This window comes from Diabrotica virgifera, chromosome 9, assembly GCF_917563875.1.
Source record: "Diabrotica virgifera virgifera chromosome 9, PGI_DIABVI_V3a".
NCBI classification, from domain to species: domain Eukaryota; kingdom Metazoa; phylum Arthropoda; class Insecta; order Coleoptera; family Chrysomelidae; genus Diabrotica; species Diabrotica virgifera.
This window is the reverse complement of record NC_065451.1, coordinates 50,248,286-50,268,363: the sequence shown is the minus strand read 5'-3', so window position 1 is coordinate 50,268,363 and position 20,078 is coordinate 50,248,286. Positions and strand designations below refer to the sequence as shown.

Here is a 20,078-nt window from a genome sequence, read left to right as displayed (position 1 = left end):
AGTTTTTAATTCAATAATTACATTCATTAATATAATGTATATATTTCACTGTATCAATATACTGATACATTGATTTTTAACTAGAAAGTACACTGAATATACGTACTAATTCATCAAATTAAAAAATAATGTTCATAGAATTGATGAACTAATTCATTAATCCAACGAACATCATTATTTGGGTTAATGTATCCAATTCGTAATATTAACGAACTTTTTATTGGTTAATGTTTTTGAGCATTAGTTAATGTATCTACTTACATTGGACCAATGATACTGATCTTTGGACGAAAATTAATGCTCCCCGTTTTTGGATCAATATTTTTTTCATTATATTTACGTACTTTTTGGTTCAGTGTAGAAGCGACAGTATGAACTAAGCGCATACCTACCGACAGTATGAAGTTAGTTGCTAAATATTTTAAGTTACATATGTATCAATGCAAATAAAGTGTGAAAAAAATATATTGGTGCTTTTAGTAAATATATTTATTATAATTTATGTATCTTTGGATTTGCCTTCGTTGGGATTAGGATAATTAGTATTAAAATATGATAAACAGGAAATTAAAAATTGTTATAGAAAATCTGACGATTCTTAGATTTTCTACGATTCATCAAGGGAAAAGTAATTGCGGGGAATGCAGTTCAGAGAAAATGACGTATTACCGTTCTTTTTTAACTTTTTGTAAATTAAAATTTTAAATAGGCTTAGGTAATAAAATTAAAAATAATTGTAAACATACCACACAAAATTGAAAAATGTATCCATGAATATTATAACACACTGTAAATTTAGATTATAAGTAGGCTTAGATGATTAAATTAATTGTTATTATAATACCATACAAAAAACAAATAGTCTGGCTAATTGGCTAAGCCAAAGCCATTATAAAATAAAAAAAAAACTTTTTGTTTTATTTCTAGTATTAAAATTAGTTTAATATTTCAAGAAAAATGCAATTCAACTGTCTAAAATCTATTTATTTCGTTGAAATCATAAAAGTATAACTTATTACGTGGTTACAAAGTACTCTTTTTTAATTATTAACCATTTAGTGCAAAAATGCCATTTCGATTTTTCGCTATTTTGATTTTTTACTCACCATTAAAAAGCTTAATATTCATAGAATCTGGGAAAATTAGATAAAAAGTAAGAATTATTTTTTTAATAATCAGCTAGTTTTGTTTATAATAATTTAATACTATAATTAAAGTTTTAAAAACTTGTTTTATTACACAGAATTGGAAGATTGATTAGAATTTAATTTAAAATTTGAATTTTTTAGGAAAACTATTTTTTAAGTGTTTAAACAACCTACATTGTATTGTTTGTTTATTAATAATATCTATTATTAGTTGCACATTGCATATTTATAATGTAAAAGAAAAAAAAAAATGAAAATCCCTCAACTCGAATGGAGATAAAGAAAAACACCGTTAAAAATATAACAGCCATTTAGCAAAACGGTTTTTGGTTACAGAATAGTTATTTATGAAACAGTTCGTGAAGTATGCTTTTTGCGAACGCACGCGATTTTTAGAGCACGAGCGACAATGGAGCGAGTGCTATACATCGCGTAAGTTCGCAACAAATAAAAAAACTGTAACTCTTCGTCCCTGGAATTCATTTCTATTCTACAATTTTTATAACTTTGATATTTAAAAATCCCTAACTACTTTCAAACCTCAAAACTGTCAAAAATGTTGTTGTAAGTCATTGCTCATATTGTCATCACCATGACAACGCTAAAATTAAGGATATTTGATTATATGAAAGTGTGCCAAAAAACCCATTGAAAGTGTGCGAAAAAGTAAATCCCATTTAAAATACATCGTTACTTCACGCACACTTTAAACCCTTCACGCGCTGCTATCTATAATGGCAGTTTTCACAAACTAAAAAGTACATAATAATACGACCTAGAGTAGATGTTCGGGAATCCTTATTTCTTTATTTTAATATTGCTATGATTCTACTATTTATTTATTTTCGGGTAGAACAAGCTTTAGACAATTTAATTATATTTAGTTATTTTGGTATGCCCCCTGTAAAATGACGCGGAATAACCTTCTTAATGTCAATTTTTAAAATTATCCACAAGCTCAAAGCTTATCGCTTTCGGTACGCATGTATAAAACTGGACATGCGTTAAGTACTTTAAGGACAAGGTACCACTACTGTGATTTCGCTTCAAGCTTTCAACGAAAAAGGTACTCCCTTTCGTGATCTTGACGGTACCGTCCCGCGTTCCACGTGCATCGCGAATTCCATGGAAGGAGTCCAGAATTGAGTCACCCATTGGATCTACAAGTTTACCATATCCTAAACATCACCGATTTCCAGGTAAGCGATATTGTGCAAAGCTTGTGGAAACATAATTTTTAAATTCTATTTTTTTACAACTCAGTTTTCATATTTCCTGCAGTTTTCATAACATTTTGAAACATTTCGGTCCTTCGCAGCCATATTTTGAGCCTTTTTTCTATTTATTTTACATAATATAAGCTTATTTTGCGTCATTTTTAAACCTTGTAAGCTTCTATAAACGACAAACGTTATAGGCTTTTTATTAACAGTCACTTTTTTGTAACTTTTAAAAACTTTACAATACGATACCTAAAGTAAATTCTCGCACATATTTTTGAATCGAGAAATTGAACGGTACATCGCTTTCTAGTTTTTGCTTTTCTAAACCTGTCGCTAATTATTATTATCGGTTAATTTGATGGGTTCACGTTAATTAGGTTTTCTTGTTTATTTTTATGTCGATTTTGATAAATAAAGTTACTTGCTGTTGTTCGCTTATTTATAACAAAACAATTATTATTTGAATTACGTTTATTATTTAAACCACTTGTGTCTTTGATTAATAAATTTTTTATTCGCTATTTAGAATACAAATCAATCACATTTAAGTAAATTTTATTAGAATATTAATTTGTTAAATTAACTTTCTAACATGTCTGATAAATTAACAAAAGCCAATTTAAAGCGAACTACTGCTTTTAAACGATTACAAGAAACTTACGAGTGTGGTCTTAAAGTTTCGAATGATGAGTCTTTAAAGCCTGAATTTCTTGCTAGAGCCAATGCTATTGATGGCACTTATAATGAATTTCAAAGTAATCATAACACTGTTATTTCATTAATCAATGATGATGAATTTTCTTCCTATGATGAGATGAGATTAAATGCTGATAAAGCCTTTTATGGAGTTTTATCACTAAAACATGATTTTTTGTTGAATGACTCATCTTCTCAAGCGGCAAACATGTCTACTGTAGATAATTCTAATTCTTCTAACCGTAGAAGTGTCGTAAACCTTCCAAAGCTTTCCTTGATGCGTTTCGAAGGTTCTTATAAAGATTTTCCTACTTATTTTGATGTCTTTAACAGTCTAATCCACAATAATTCTGACATATCTAATGTTGAAAAGTTTCAGTATCTGCTTACTTCTTTGGGTAATGAACCCCTAGCTTTAATCAAAGGCATTCCTCTTACTGAGGGCAATTATACTGTAGCATACGAAAAGCTGGAAAAAAGATATAAAAATACACGTATCTTAGCTAGCCACTATTATAATGAAATTTTTAATGCTCCCTCAATTTCAAAGGCAAATTCTTTTGAACTAAGAAAATTATTAAGTGTTTTTCAGAAAATGTTGCTGCTCTCAGGGTAGTGAAGTTGCCTGTAGATCATTGGGATTTTTTGCTATTTAACATGCTTCTTAATAAATTAGATTCAAAAACCAGAACCAATTTTGAACTGGAACATAGCCTTAGCCAGGAATTGCCAACTTATAGGCAATTAATGTCGTTTTTAGATAGACAATGCATCGCACTGGAGTCTGTTCAGTATATTGCTTCGTCATCTCACAATCCAAAGGTGAACAATAAAAAACACGTATCTAGTTTTCTGGTGGAATCCAGCCCTAATTCAGTTGAGCAGTCTAAGTGCATCTTATGTTCTTCGCCTCATGCCTTATATAAGTGCGGAATATTTCTTTCTAAATCCCCTCAAGAGAGGTTTTCTATTGCTAAACAACACAAACTTTGCGTTAATTGTTTAGTTTCGCCACACTCTATGAGGAATTGTGTGTCATCTCATAAATGTCGTGTTTGCAAATTCCCCCATCATACAACATTGCACTTTGATAAAAAATCAAACGATACAGCTTCTGAGCAGAATTCAAACGTTCAGGTTACTTCTTCCAACCCCTCTGTTGGTCCGTCAGTGGGTTGCAACCCGTCTACTAGTTCTTCGATTACCAATACCCTTGTAAATACTTACATCAATTCTGACTGTATTACAAGCACCTTATCACTTCCTCAATCAACTATTTTATTGTCAACCTGTGAAGCGGAAGTAAAGGATATTCGAGGTAACTTTACCACAATACGAATTCTTCTTGATACAGGTTCTATGGCGAATTTTATTTCTGAATCTTGTGTTCAACGTCTTGGCCTTTCAAAAAGAAATTTTTCGATTCCTGTTGAAGGTCTCAATGGAATATCATTGGCTGCAAACAGTGGTATAGTGCAGTGCACAATGAAACCGTGTGGACAAATCGATCCAACATTTTCATTTGAAGCCATTGTTCTTCCTAAAGTATGTTCAAATCAGCCAAAATTCCTAATTAATCCTTCTGAGTTGACACATCTTCAAACTTTAAAATTGGCAGATCCTAAGTTCCACATACCTGGTCCTATAGACATGTTAGTTGGTGCAGAACTCACTCCGTTTATTTTAAAATCGGGTAGAATTTTTGGAAATCCAAATCAACCAGTGGCATTAGAAACTGTTTTTGGATACGTCCTTCAAGGTAAAGTAAATTGCCTCCCTAATGATTCTTCTATAAATACTCTTGTTAATTGTCATATGTCTCTTGAAACAAATATCGACACGCAATTAAGAAAATTTTGGGAGCTTGAGGAGATTTCTAAATCCTTACCTTTATCCTCTGAAGATAAAAAATGTGAAGAAATATATGTCTTTAACTCTTAGAGATTCTACAGGTCGATTTTTTGTCCCGTTACCTTTTCGTCAAGAAAAACCTAAATTTCTTGATACTTATTCTCAAGCCCATCGACGTTTTTCGATGCTTGAAAATCGTTTTAGAAAAAATCCTGATTTACGCACAAAATATTGTGATTTTATGCAAGATTATTTAAATATGGGTCACATGTCTCTCGTTCCTACAGAGCATAACCATTCTCCTTCGGCCTACTATATCGCCCATCATGCTATATTTAAGGAACAAATTTCCGAATTCGAGATTGTATCTAAAATAAGGGTAGTCTTTGATGCAAGTTTGCGTGACATAAACGGTGTATCTCTAAATGACACCTTACTTGTAGGTCCAAAGCTTCAGAAGGACATTGCTAGTCTTTTACTTAGATTTCGATTTTATGCCTATGTCTTTGTTTGCGACATTAAGCAAATGTACAGACAAATTAATGTGATTGCCGACTATTGGGACTATCAACGTATTCTATGGCGTTTCTCCCTATCCGAACCTCTTCAGGAGTATCATTTACGCACTGTGACATATGGTATATCTTCTTCACCATATTTGGCATTACGTACCTTGTATGAACTCGCAGCTTCTGAAGAAAATAATTATCCTCATGTAGCTAAAGCTTTAAGAACTCAATTTTATATGGACGATGGTTTACTGGGAGCTAATGATATTCCCTCAGCCTTGACTATTCAATTTGACTTAATCGCAGTTATGAAAAGAGGAGGTTTTGAACTTGGAAAATGGGCTAGTAATCACCCTGATCTAATTACTCATCTTTCTGCTTCCGATTGTCAGAACTCATCTTATAGTTTTGATAAGGACGAACCTTCATTCATCAAACTGTTGGGATTAAAATGGGATCCGTCATCAGACATATTTTCCTATTCCTATGTCCCTTTTGATCGCTCTTGTACAAAGAGACACATTTTGTCTGAAATTAGTAGGATTTTTGATCCTCTCGGATTTATTTCACCCTGTCTTCTGTTTGCAAAACGTCTGCTACAAAGATTGTGGGAGCTCAATGTCCCTTGGGATGAAATCTTATCCGACGAGATTACCGAAATTTGGACAAAATTCAAAACGGAATTACCAAATCTCGCTGATATTAAAATTGCTCGTTATTTGGGTTCTGAAGCCATATCTCGCGTCGAGTTACATGGCTTTTGTGACGCCTCTCAAGTAGGTTATGCTAGTGTTGTTTACTTTCGAATTGAAGAAACCACTGGTAATATCAAAACCTTTTTGGTTAGCGCTAAGTGCAAGGTTGCTCCATTAAAAACCCAGTCTATTGCTCGTTTGGAGCTTTTGGCAGCAGTTATTCTGGCTAACTTAATTAATTTTGTTCAAAGAAGTTATGAGGGCTTCATAATGTTTGACGCTGTATATGCGTGGTCAGATTCTATGATAACTTTGGCTTGGTTGTCTTCTTCACCAAGTCGATGGAAGACTTTTATAGCTAACAGAGTAAGTCATATACAAGAAACTGTCCCTAATTCTAGTTGGCATCATGTGGCGTCTTCACAGAATCCTGCCGATTATGCAAGTCGTGGTCAAAGTCCGCTTCAACTTCTAAATACTTCTATGTGGTGGTCAGGCCCTCCTTTTCTTTCTATGCCTAGAACTACTTGGCCCTGTCAGCTTGCAACTGAATCTTACTCTGATTTATCAATAGAGATCCAAAAGGAGGAAAAACAAGTTGCACTTGCGGTGACAGTTAATAGTGACAATTTTCTATTTAATTTACTTAACCGATTGTCTTCTTTGCTTAAAATTCAAAGAATTTTAGCTTATGTTATAAGGTTTATAAAAAATTCTAGGTCTAAACAAAGACTCAACGAAAACAAAATCCTTACTCCTCAGGAAATAAATTCTTCACTTATACCGATCATTCGATATGTTCAGCTGGATGTTTTTTCTGATATTTTTCTTAAGATTAATCAAAATCAGTTACTGTCAAAACCTTTTCGTAAATTGGCCCCATTTGTGGACCCAGATGGTTTACTTAGAGTTGGTGGTCGGCTTAAAAGATCTTCTTTTAGTTATGACATTAAACATCCTATCCTTTTGCCCAAAACACACAGACTGACAGAATTGATAATAGAATCAGTTCACAGCTCATATTTTCATCCTGGTTTAAAGACTTTGCAATACTTGTTGCTTCAACAATATTGGATCTTATCCCCTAAAGCAGCAATTTATAAATGTTTATCTAGATGTATTACATGTTTTCGTTCTAAACCCAAGTCATATTATCCGTATATGGCTGATTTACCCTCGTTCCGCGTTTCTCAGTTAAAGGCATTCTCATCAGTTTGCATTGATTTCGCTGGTCCATTTTCGCTTTTGATGAGCAAACACAGAGGAGCAAAACCTTTTAAGGGTTATGTCTGTTTATTTGTTTGTACCGCTACTAAGGCCATTCATTTGGAGGCCACATCTGATCTTAGTTCAGAGTCATTCTTAGCAGCTTTTAGACGTTTCATTGCCCGAAGGGGTAGGTGCAATCATATTGTAAGTGATCAGGGCACTAATTTTAAGGGTGCTAATAATCAATTAATAGAACTTGCTCAAATTACAGCACAAAAATTAGACATTTCTTGGAATTTTAATCCTCCCGCTTCTCCGCATTTGAATGGATTGGCCGAGGCTAGCGTGAAGTCATTTAAATCATATTTTTACCGAGTTATGGGAAATCAAATTTTAACCTTTGAAGAATTCTATACAGTTCTAACACAAGTCGAGGCTATTCTAAATTCTCGTCCCTTGTGTCCCATTAGCTCAGATCCTAATGATCTGCAGCCACTTACGCCTGGACATTTTCTGATTTTCGAATCGTTAAATAATCCGATTCCTGAACCCAATTTAGAGCATTTAAGTCTTAACAAACTAAGTCGTTGGCAGCTACTGCAACGTATCCAAAGCGATTTCTGGAAACGTTGGTCTTTAGAGTATATTAACACTCTTCAACAAAGACACAAGTGGACTAAACAGTCTCCTCCGGTTTCTAAAGGAGATCTGGTAGTTATTAAGAATGAGCAGCAAGCTCCTTTGCAATGGGAACTTGGTCGTATTGTTAACGTATTTCCGGGACAGGATGATGTAATTCGCGTTGTCGAAGTCAAAACTTCTCGCGGCACGATGAAACGACCGGTGGTCAAGATTTGTCCTCTTCCAGGCAATTAGGCAATGTAACTGCCTTTTTTAATTAAGTTTAATTGAGTTTAACTTTAGTTTTATTTTTTTTCTTTCTCTCTTACTTTGAAAACATTCGTTTTGGCGGGGTGAATGTTCGGGAATCCTTATTTCTTTATTTTAATATTGCTATGATTCTACTATTTATTTATTTTCGGGTAGAACAAGCTTTAGACAATTTAATTATATTTAGTTATTTTGGTATGCCCCCTGTAAAATGACGCGGAATAACCTTCTTAATGTCAATTTTTAAAATTATCCACAAGCTCAAAGCTTATCGCTTTCGGTACGCATGTATAAAACTGGACATGCGTTAAGTACTTTAAGGACAAGGTACCACTACTGTGATTTCGCTTCAAGCTTTCAACGAAAAAGGTACTCCCTTTCGTGATCTTGACGGTACCGTCCCGCGTTCCACGTGCATCGCGAATTCCATGGAAGGAGTCCAGAATTGAGTCACCCATTGGATCTACAAGTTTACCATATCCTAAACATCACCGATTTTCAGGTAAGCGATATTGTGCAAAGCTTGTGGAAACATAATTTTTAAATTCTATTTTTTTACAACTCAGTTTTCATATTTCCTGCAGTTTTCATAACATTTTGAAACAGTAGATAAATGATTTTTTTGAACTGTTTTTCACATTGATGGACTCTTAAAATTTTATTTGGATTGTGTAGAGTTACTTTATCTTCATTGTTTTTTGAATAATGTTATTATAAAAAAGTTCTCTGGTATAAAAAAATATAATATCTATATCAATCGGTTTTAAAACGTCTTGCGACGTTGTCCGATGCCTAATTTCCATGACACTCTATCATCCCATTGGCCCTCTTGTGACGTTCCATCACTTATTTAATTAATTATTAATGGGAACACCTTATTTAATTATTGTCAAAAGTATTTTCTTAGAATATTAAAAACCAGTTCGTACAAAATTCCCTTGGTGACGTCATACTGGGTGTAGGTGGTCACATTGATATTTCTTGAGGTTGGTACTGAACACCGTCCGCTAGCTGTCACGAAGCCGGAACGGTGAAGAGGGAAGCATTGGTTTCTGTATGAGCTTTCGTAACGTTCGGTTGTGTGACAGTTCAGTGTGGAAGTGATAATTAAAAAAAAACGCAGGCGGCAAAAACAAAATAGGAACTACATAATAGAGGTAACTAACAAATTTCCTATCTGTTGAATTCCTAAATTTCCTGTACTTTCTTTGAATAAAATAAATTATACATTATCTAGTTAGGTAAAAAAGAGACAGCTTTGTATTACAGGGTTAATTATGGGGGACTCTACGGGGGGGGGCTAACCCCCCCCGGTGATGAGGAGATGTTAGATAATATAGAAAACACTGAAAATAATAGTAGTTTAAATAATACACCATTACTTGATAGCAATGCTAATTCAATCACTAATAATAACAATAAAATAAAAAAAGGAAAAAAACATTTCTATTATCAGTACACTGATACCGGTCCCTTTGAGGTATTTATGGAGTCAAAAGGCGATAACGTCGGTAATTATAGTTTTTTGAAATTAGCAAAATACATAAATGACAAAAAAATCGAGAATGTACTTAAACTTAGCAAAAAAGGAAAAAACCGAATTAGCGTTGCTTTCAAGAAATGGGAGGATGCTAATAAATTTGTTTTAAATGACGTGGTCAGAAATGATGGATATGAATTGTTTATTCCGGCAAATAACGTAACATGTAGGGGAGTCGTTAATAATGTAGATACTAGTATATCGGATGCAGATCTAATCAAATTTTCGGGATTGGCTTCGGTCAACATTAAAGTACTAGAAATAAGACGATTTAAACGGAAGTCTAAATATGACACGGAGAAATATATTGATACAGAAACGGTCGCATTTACCTTTTCGGGAAAAGTAATCCCGAAGGAAGTGAATATATATGGGATCCCTTTTAGGGTAAAACCATACATGATACCAGTGGTTCAATGTTATCGGTGTTTTCTTTTTGGACACACAAAAAATCTTTGTAGAGGGGGAGAAAAATGCAAAAACTGCGCGGAAAAAATACATGAAGGGGATTGTTCGATGAAATGTTTACATTGTAATAGCAGCTCTCATATAAGTACCTATGAGGAGTGTCCAGAGTATGTGAGACAGCGGAATATTAAGGCTGTCATGTCTCTGGACAATCTTTCATACTACGAGGCATGCGAGAGATTTCCTTATGTTTCTACTAGAAAATCGCAAGAGAATAATATATTCAGAATGAGCCAGGAGGAATTCCCAACATTACATAAAACTCAAACAAATAATTTAGAGACAATTCCCATCAATATGCGATGGATAGAAAATGTAAAGAGTAACCCTGAACACCTGTTTAGTAGAAAAATTGAGAATAACTCAAACAAAAATAAAAGAAAGGCTAATGAAACAAATAAGACATACAATAAAGAAGTACACAATCAATATTTATTATCTCCAAATGGGAGAAGCGAAGAGAGAGCTCGTTCAGTAAACAATGAGACTCCTGGATGTTCCCGTACAGAGCAACTAGAGAGGGACACAGAAAAAACACTGAATGCGATATTAAAAAAACTAGATTGGAAACATAAGGAACATATAATCAATTACTTGAACCAGCTATTTATACATGAAAGCTCATCGAACCAAAAGTTGCTAGATTTAGATGGATATCAAGAATCCACTTATTATCCAATGGAACATAAAAAGTTTAAGCAGTAACTATAACAGTCTGAAATATTTCATAAGCGAACATAGACCCAAATTAATTCTATTAAATGAAACTTGGCTAAAAAATAATCATCACTTCTATCTAAGAGGATATGAAATACATAGGTTGGATCGAGGGGATGGTTATGGTGGCCTAGCTACTGTGGTTCATAATAGTCTGGATCACAAAATAGTATATAGGTATAATAATAATGTTAGTAAAATTCAAATTTTAGCAACAAAAATAATAGATTGGGACATTACAGTTATTAACATTTATATCCATCCTAGGGCAAAAATAAATTTAAATAGTTGGGTTGGACGCATAAATAAAATCAGGGGAAATAAAATTTTAATGGGGGATATGAATGCACATAATACACTTTGGGGAAGTCAAGTGTCTGTTAATGTTAATGGAAGAATAATTGCTGAATCCTTAGAGGATTTGGATCTAGTTTGCTGCAATGATGGGAGACCCACGCGGATTACCCTACCTGGACAGAATGCCTCAGCGGTAGACCTAACACTAATTTCCTCGGAAATTGCAAATATATGCCAATGGGATGTGTTAGAGGATTCTGGAGGCAGTGATCATTTTCCAACTTCTTGCAAAATCGCAATTGTAAATGAAAATATAGTAACACAAAAAAGTCATAAAAGAAATACAAATAATGTCAATTGGGAGAATTATGCTTCAAAAATAGAAGACTTGATGAAGAATGGGTGTGAAGACTATAATTCATTTACACAAATTATGGAAATGGTGAGTGATGAGGAAATACCTCTCTTGAAAACAGAAAAATCTATAAGAAAAAAGAAAAGCCCTCCCTGGTGGGATAAGGAATGCTCTAATTTAATAAAAACAAGAAAAGAAAAAATTAAAAAATATAAGGAAGAAGCAAGCAATGAAAATTATATTGAAATCAAAAAAATATTTGCATACAGTAAAAAAATATTTAAAACAAAAAAAAAAAAAAGAAATAGCTTCAAAAGCTTTTGCAATGGATTGACAAGGGACACTCCTCTATCTGAAATATGGCGAACAGTTAAGCTATTCTCCACATATCAAAATGCTGTATTCCCTGCTAAACTTCCCAACAAAAACATAGCTCAGAACATATTAAATAATTTGGCAATTGACATAACAGATCCTGAGTTCACGGTTACCCTAACTAACGAGGATGTGGAGGACATTTCAAGGCAAGAAATAATAAGTGTCATAAATAAAAAGGAGAAGGCTACTGGCTTAGATCTTGTAACATATAGCATGATAAACAGACTTCCCCTGGTGGCGCTAGATGCATTGTCAAAAATATTTAATAAAATAGTTAAAAGAAACACAGGTTTTCCACAAGAATGGAAAAACACCCTTATCATTCCCTTTTTAAAACCCAATAGAGACCCTTTATGTGAGGATAATTATAGAAACATAGCTCTAGAGTCATGTGTAGGCAAAATTTTGCAAAATATAATTAAATTAAGAATAGAACAAATAACGGAAAAAAAATCGATACTAAGCCCTAAGCAGTTAGGTTTCAGAAGAAACAAAGGGTGCAACGATAACTTAGCTTTAACAATTAATTATATTAGAACTGGATTTAGTAAAAATTTAAATACAATTGGAATTTTTTTGGATATCAGTAGGGCATATGATACAGTCAATATATATTTGCTATATAAATACTTATTAAAGTATGACATCCCAATAACTTATGCAAACTTGATTTTGCAATTTTTGCTCAACAGAAATATCTACGATAAAGACAAATCAAATAATATATTAGGCCCAATGCAAGCATCCACTGGATTGCCTCAAGGGTCTCCACTCAGTCCAATATTATTCAATCTCTATACTAGATCCCTACATGATTTAATAAACCATGAGATGGAGTGTTTTCAATATGCAGATGATTTTGTAATTCTGGTGCAAGGATCTGATATATACAAGCTAATTAATTCCTTAAATACCCATATAATAAATTTACAGGAGTGGTTTGAGAAACACAACTTTAAAATTTCAGCACACAAATCAAAAGCAATAATATTTAGAAAAAGAAGTCAGGCTTATAACTTCCCACATTTGATATATCAAAATATGGAAATTCCATGGAAAAATGAAATAAAGTATCTGGGATTTCATTTACAGTGCAATTTGAATATGACAATTCAAATTAACGACATGATAACTAAAGCAAACAAAGGAATAAATGTCATGAGAGCAATTTGTGGTACAAAATGGGGAGCTGACCCGAACATTCTTTTGAGTTTATACAAAGGAATAGTTAGATCTCATTTAGATTACGCAGCCAATCTTTTAAACCCCTGCAGTAAAATTTTGATGATGAGGTTGGAACAAGTACAGAATGTTGCCTTGAGAATCGTAACGGGTTGTCTACGTTCTACACCCATCTTAATATTGCAAGCAGAATGTTCAGTAACAACGTTACAAGTTAGAAGGGAGATACTAGCACATAAATATATACTCAAACAAATGCCGGAAAAAAACAATATCATAGTAAAGAGTCTAAATAAGCTAAACGAAGCAATAAATGCAAACAATAGATTCTGGAGGAACAAGGTCATACCAGATTACTCACTAGCATATACAAATATACTCAAAAAAACAAAAAACATAATTAGATATAAAATCAATCCTATATATGAGGTAGAAAGAAAAACTCTTCTATACCCCATTACAATTAAAAGTCTAGAATTTGAAAAATATGAAATTGAATCGAACGAAAGGTTCATAGCTAAATATGGTGGAATATATAATAATCATACCCACGTATATACAGATGGATCAATAGACCCACAAACAAATCAATCAGGAGTTGGAATTTACATCCCAAGCATCAATTATAAATATTCGTCACGACTCCATAACTACACACAAATCTGCACAACTGAAATAATAGCGGTATACAAAGCCATGTCGGTATGTATTGAAAAGGAAATCATGAAAGCAGTGATCTTTGTAGATTCAAAAAGTGCCTTATCCAAAATATCTAGTCACAAATGGGACCAAATGGATTATGTAACTATAATGACCAAAAAACTACTGGTAGATGCAAATAATATGGGATTTTCAATAGGATTAGAATGGGTACCGGGACATCAGGGGATTAAAGGCAACGAGGTGGCAGATAGCTTGGCCAATATTGGGAGAGAATTAAGAGTACCATATGATGTAAAAAACATCAGCACAGATATCTTTTGTGTTACAAAAAAGAACATCTTGACTCAATTTTACAATAACTGGTATTCCCAAATTAAAGGTAAATATCCGGACTATTATGGACTGCAGGATAGTTTCCCTATAAAACCTTGGTATAACAAATGTGGATATTTGGGTAGGAACAATATTACTAACCTTAATCGTTTACGAAGTGGACATTGCAAAACTCCTTGTTATCTCCACAAAATAGGCAAAACGGAAACACCGATATGCGAATGCGGTACTATGGGAACATTGGTACACATCATCTTTGAGTGCCCCATAAATAAACATAAAGATATGGATTTGTATCTAGAACTAATAAAAGCTGGAATAGACAGTCCAATATCTTTACAGAGCATTTTATATAAACCCTCGAATAAAGTTATTAAGATAATCAATAAATTTATCAAATTTTTTCAAGTAGATCTATAGAATTTTCAAAAAATAATAATAATAACAATAACAATAAATAAATACTTCAGAAAATACAGGGAATCTCCTAAAATGTCAAAAATTATATTTGTATCCTTAAAATCCTTAATCCTAACCGAAGGTAGCCAGCCCTAAACCTATGTGAAAATGCTTGGAAGCTACCCCCAAACGAGAAAAGTCTTAAGTTAACCTTAAATGTTGTAACACTTTTCCCCCTCTATCTACAGAAAAACAAGAAGAAGGACAAGGAACACATAGGACCAAAAAAAAAAAAATAGATCTGAAGTTGACAGGACACCTGGTTGTGCATTGCCTTGAGCAAGACGCGCATAACCAATAACATGTACTGGGTAAATGATTAAAAAAAAATCGAAACCCAAAAAAAAAGGAAGAAGAAGAAGAGGGAAGCATTGGTCTTGGGAGTGTCAATAAGAATGGCGGCGTGAGTTTTCTAATTATATAATTAAAATAAGTTATTTCCAGTTGCATAGTTCCATTATTGTTGTTGCAAGTTATAGAAAGTTGAGTGAATTAAAGTGACGGAATAATGAAACTGTAAGAAAAAGGATCTCACACCGGTATGTTTTTTATAATAGTTTTTTCAATATGGTGTCATAATTGTGGCAATTATAATATTATTCTCATTATGGATTGAATTTAAATTAAGTCATCGATTGGCTTTTATGTAGAATGTTGCAGTGTCTATCATGTATCCAGAAAAGATCTTTAATAACATTCTTAATATGGGGTTATGTTCATAAAAAATTTCCAGTTATGAAAACCTATTGCCAATTATATCATTACTTCTTGAAACCTACTAAATTTTACTTCATAGACTTCATAATTCTTTTCCCATATCTAATATGTTCATATATTTTCACAGTACCTATTTCTTTATACCATACATGTACAACTTCTTTTGAAAAAAACCTATTATTGTAAGTTTTCTTGTCTATTCGAATCAAGGCCATAGTTGTTAAAAGTCTGATCACAACCTATGGTTAAAATGTCAAGGTAGATAGGTTTTTTTGGGTCAGTGAAAGGTCGGTTTTTTGTAGTTCTTTTCTAAAAACCTTTCCTCATTAACTTCTCTCTTTTACTTCTTTTTCTGACATGTTTTATTAGGAATAAACTGGGAATATTTTGTTTTTAGCCATTCGGGAGAAATCTATTATTACCGCTGGTAAACCCTCTCTAACACCGAGAGCAGACACTTCCAAGATTCAGTCAACCAGGGAACAAGTATAAGGATACAGTCCCATTTGTTTTGTTTTGGTTCATCATCCTGCACCCTCCGAGGGACAGGTTCATTAGCTATTGGGCAGTTGCACCACTTCGGTGTTAACTTCGTACCACGGATTTGGTACCACACACCAAGGATCAGTGTTGGAACGCGTGAAAAGGGGTTTGTTTTGGGGGACAATTATTCATACTAGTTAAAGACTTATACTGTTTTTTTTTGTAATATTCAGGACATTTAAGTTAGATACACATAAGTTCATAATTTAATTACACATAAATATTTTTTCTTTGTCTACAAATTTAAGTACATTTTAGTTATAATAACCATGCCTAACAGTTAGTACTGTTCCCCCAAATTTATATAATTCTTGGTAGAAGTTTCGAGCTCGAAGATTCTCCCCATACATGTTCTTTCCCCTTGGTTCGTATTAATTTTAGACTTGTTTTCTCAGTTAATTTAAAAATAATATTAGTTCAATTCACCTAAAAAAATCATTCAACTTATTTCATAATTTTTCAATTTGTATTAGATTTTTGTAAATATTATTTAACGTTAACTATTAATTTTTATATTATATTTGAATAAATCCCTAGTACCCATCCCCTCAGGAAGGTACTAGTTTTACTTGCGATTATTATTTAGAACCACTAGTCAGAAAAGGATCTTTTGTATCCAGTACTAAGTTGGTTCATTTAGGGACTTGTTACCCGTCAACACATTGAGAGTTGTAATAAAATATATTATTTACATTAGGTATTTTCCTTATTCTATTATCAGGTAGTATTCAATTAGGGTGTACGTATTAAAATCGTACAAGTGTTATTTGGTGAAGGGTTCATACTAATCTAGGTGTAAGTTGTACTTTCTGTATTAGAGGTACCCTTATTCAGATTTTCTAACCTTATTAAGATTATTCTTAGATCACATTTGTGTGATAATTTTTTAATTGACTTTCACTAGTATCATTATTTTGTCATGTTAGAGTCACAGACTAGTTACTTGTCTTAACTCGGAGATTGTGAACATCTAGTAGTTAAATTTAATAAATATATATTTATTGTGCATATTTTTCTTTTCTCATATTACTCCTCTATATTTGTACATTTAATATACTTTTATTACAAATTCAATATACTCTATAGCAGCGTAGAATACCTGGAAGAGGGTTAACCCAGTTATCCTTCTTCTGGCGCCCAAAAATTTATTCTATTTTCATTATATTATTATATTTACTCTATCTATTTTGTGAACATTGTCTTAATATCTTCTTTTCTAGCCATCATTGTCATTTCCTTTAATTTATTGTCCAGCCAGAAATAGCCGTGCAAATTGGCTGAATCCTTCCTTGAGTGTAAAGTGGCCATTCTCTTGCATATTGAGCTAGCTATTCAAGTTACATCTATCTATTCATAATTTTCATCTTCAGTCCTATATCAATTCTATACTCTTCGTCTTGGCATCTTTCCATACAAGTACTACTGCAAAGTAGTATTTTAGACTTCAGCTTCTTCAACGCAGAAGCCACATTGTTGTTCCTTTGGCTACATTAAGTAGATCTTCTTATTCCTACTTCGGTTGGAGTTTATCACTCTCTGTGCATTCACTCCAACAGAAAATCTCCTTCTATCTGTTTACATTGGCGCCCAACGTGGGGCCTTATTTTTGGTCTGAGACAGTATTTATTTAGGTCAATTCTTCTCTTTTTATCTCAAGTTTCTTTGTTATTTCCGTTTGGTATCTCTATACACATCTTGTTACTTATTTATTTTATTTTTAATTTCTGATACATATCAGGTATTCTTATACGCTGTTTTGATTTTTGTTTATATTTTGGGACCTCATTATGGTATAGGTTTGTGCAACTTACATTCTGGGTTAAATTTGAATTTTTTATTGGGAACTTATATTTAATATTGCTATTAGTAATATAATTCATATAAGGTAATTTTTATTCCTTCAGCCAATAGTGGTATAGTTGGAGGTACAACTAAGCATTGATTATTATTATATATATTTTTTCCAAAGTGGTGGTAAGTTACATATAAATAAAAATTTACTTCCAGTATTTAGGTAGTAGGTTTACTTGAGTATACATTATTTATTGGATTATTTATCCATTTATTTGATCTTATATATTTATTTGATCATATATATTTATTTGATCTTATTTAATTGATTATATACTTCATTATATATATATTTTTTTTTGCTGGCCATTTTGATTTTGTTGGTGTGTTGCGAATATTTTCTCGGTATATATATTTTGCGTGCAAACTTAGGTATCTTTCATACTTCTGTTCTTTGGACTACTTGTCAATAATTTTGCTCTCATCATGTGTGCTTTTAAAGCTGAACATCTTCTGGTGGATGAACTGGATTATGAATTAAAGATTAGGGACATAATGCCAGAGGAGTCGACAACTGTCGATAAAAAACGCAATCTTCTGAGAGGTGCTTTGAAACAAGAAGCTGGCAATAGGAGTTTTCTCCAAATATCAGCTGTATCCATCCCTTTTGAGGAACAACAGAAAGGAATCTCTGAAACATTGGACAGCTTGTCTAAAAAAATCGAAAAATTTAGGGGAACTGTAAAGGATACAGAGTATGCGCGATTAACATCTCGTCTAGGCCATATTTCTGCCCGTGTACACTTGTTACACTGTCCTACCGAAGAACAGGAACCTTTCAAGAAATCTGTTTCTCTTAGAATATTAACACTAGAGGGTGAACTTGATTCTAGAGTTAACCCCATAGCTACCTCTACTCCTAATGCTCCAGTCAATGTATCTAGTTTCACTTACTCCAAACCTGTGCAAGTACACAAATGGGGTATTTCATTTTCAGGTGAAAAACAGCACACTGATGTGATGTCATTTTTTGAAAGGGTTGAATGTCTTCGAGTATCTAGAGGTGTTTCTGAAGAGGATTTGTTTGCTGCATCTGCTGAACTGTTCACCGGGACAGCTTTTACCTGGTTTAGGAATAATAGGGGTAATTTTTCTTGTTGGTCTGATCTGATTAAAAAGTTGAAGTCAGATTTTCTTCCGTACTCGTTCCAGGACGACCTACTAGATCAAATTAAGAATCATAAGCAGAAACCTGGGGAATCTGTTACTATGTTTATTAATACTATATTAGGTATGTGTAGTCGTTTAGACACTCCTTTGTCAGATTTAGCTAAAATTAAAATCATCCTTAAATGTCTATTACCCTTTTATCATCAACAATTAGCTCTTATGGACATTCAGAACATTGATGACCTTACTATAAAGTGCAAACGTTTGGAGGAAACTTTATCCTGGTCTTCTCAACCTCCATCCACATCTCGATCCTATTCTAACTCTTCTTCTCAGCCAACTTCCTTTAGGCAACGTTCTTGGCCAAATAAGGGCCATGATCATAATGTTTCGGTTGTTAGTTCTCTTGTCTGTTGGAATTGTGATCAGCCAGGTCATCCGTTTTACAATTGTGGGATTCCTCAAAGTCGTATTTTCTGCCATGGTTGTGGCCGAGAGAACACCCTTAAAAGGAATTGTTCTAAGTGTTCGGGAAACGAGACGTCGGAGGTCCGTCCCCTGAACGTTTCTCCGTCCAACACCCAATCAGGGAATCCAACCCCATCGTCAAACGAAACTGCTGGACCAAGCACATCCAGCAACCCAAACCCATCTTCACGAAAAGGGAAAGGGGTGTCGTTCAAGAAAACAGCACACACCACAAAACAAAATTAAACCAGAAATTAATTTCTATAGATGATACGTTAGATTCGCTTGATTCAAATGATCACATATGTTCATTTACAAATTCTTCTTTGATTGGTAGTGTTCAACGTAACAATAATAATTGTGATAGTGATGTAGTTCCATTATCTATATTAGATTCTAGTTTTGTTAATGATGATGATACGTCTAGGTTAGTTCCCTATAACGGTTCTAGACAACCAAATACTTTATATCTAGATATTAATTCTTTATTAGTTAGGAAACAAAATGATAATAGGCCATATCTCCCTATTCAAATTCTAGGACAATCGTGTTTAGCTTTGTTAGATAGTGGCTCTAATATTTCCTTGATAGGGGCACATTCATTAAATTTATTGAAAAATTCTAGTATTCCCATTATGCCCATTTCATCTTTGCAAGTATCTACTGCAGATGGTACAGTTCAGTCCATTACGGGCAAACTCCAAATTGAAATCACAGTGGCCGATTTATGTAGAGAAATTACATTCTACGTTATTCCTTCCGTGCAGAATTCTAT

At 33.3% G+C, this 20,078-nt stretch overlaps 1 protein-coding gene and 1 long non-coding RNA gene across 6 annotated transcripts in view; one reads left to right on the top strand and one right to left on the bottom strand.

The window, feature by feature from the left end:
- The window catches only part of LOC114333048 (cardioacceleratory peptide receptor-like), a 285,379-nt gene that overhangs the window by 197,836 nt on the left and 67,465 nt on the right, over positions 1-20,078 (bottom strand). The window lies entirely within an intron of this gene.
- Positions 14,979-16,082, top strand: LOC126892464 (uncharacterized). Its single transcript, XR_007700850.1, has 2 exons — positions 14,979-15,153; positions 15,729-16,082. It is a non-coding gene; the product is annotated as an uncharacterized LOC126892464 (long non-coding RNA).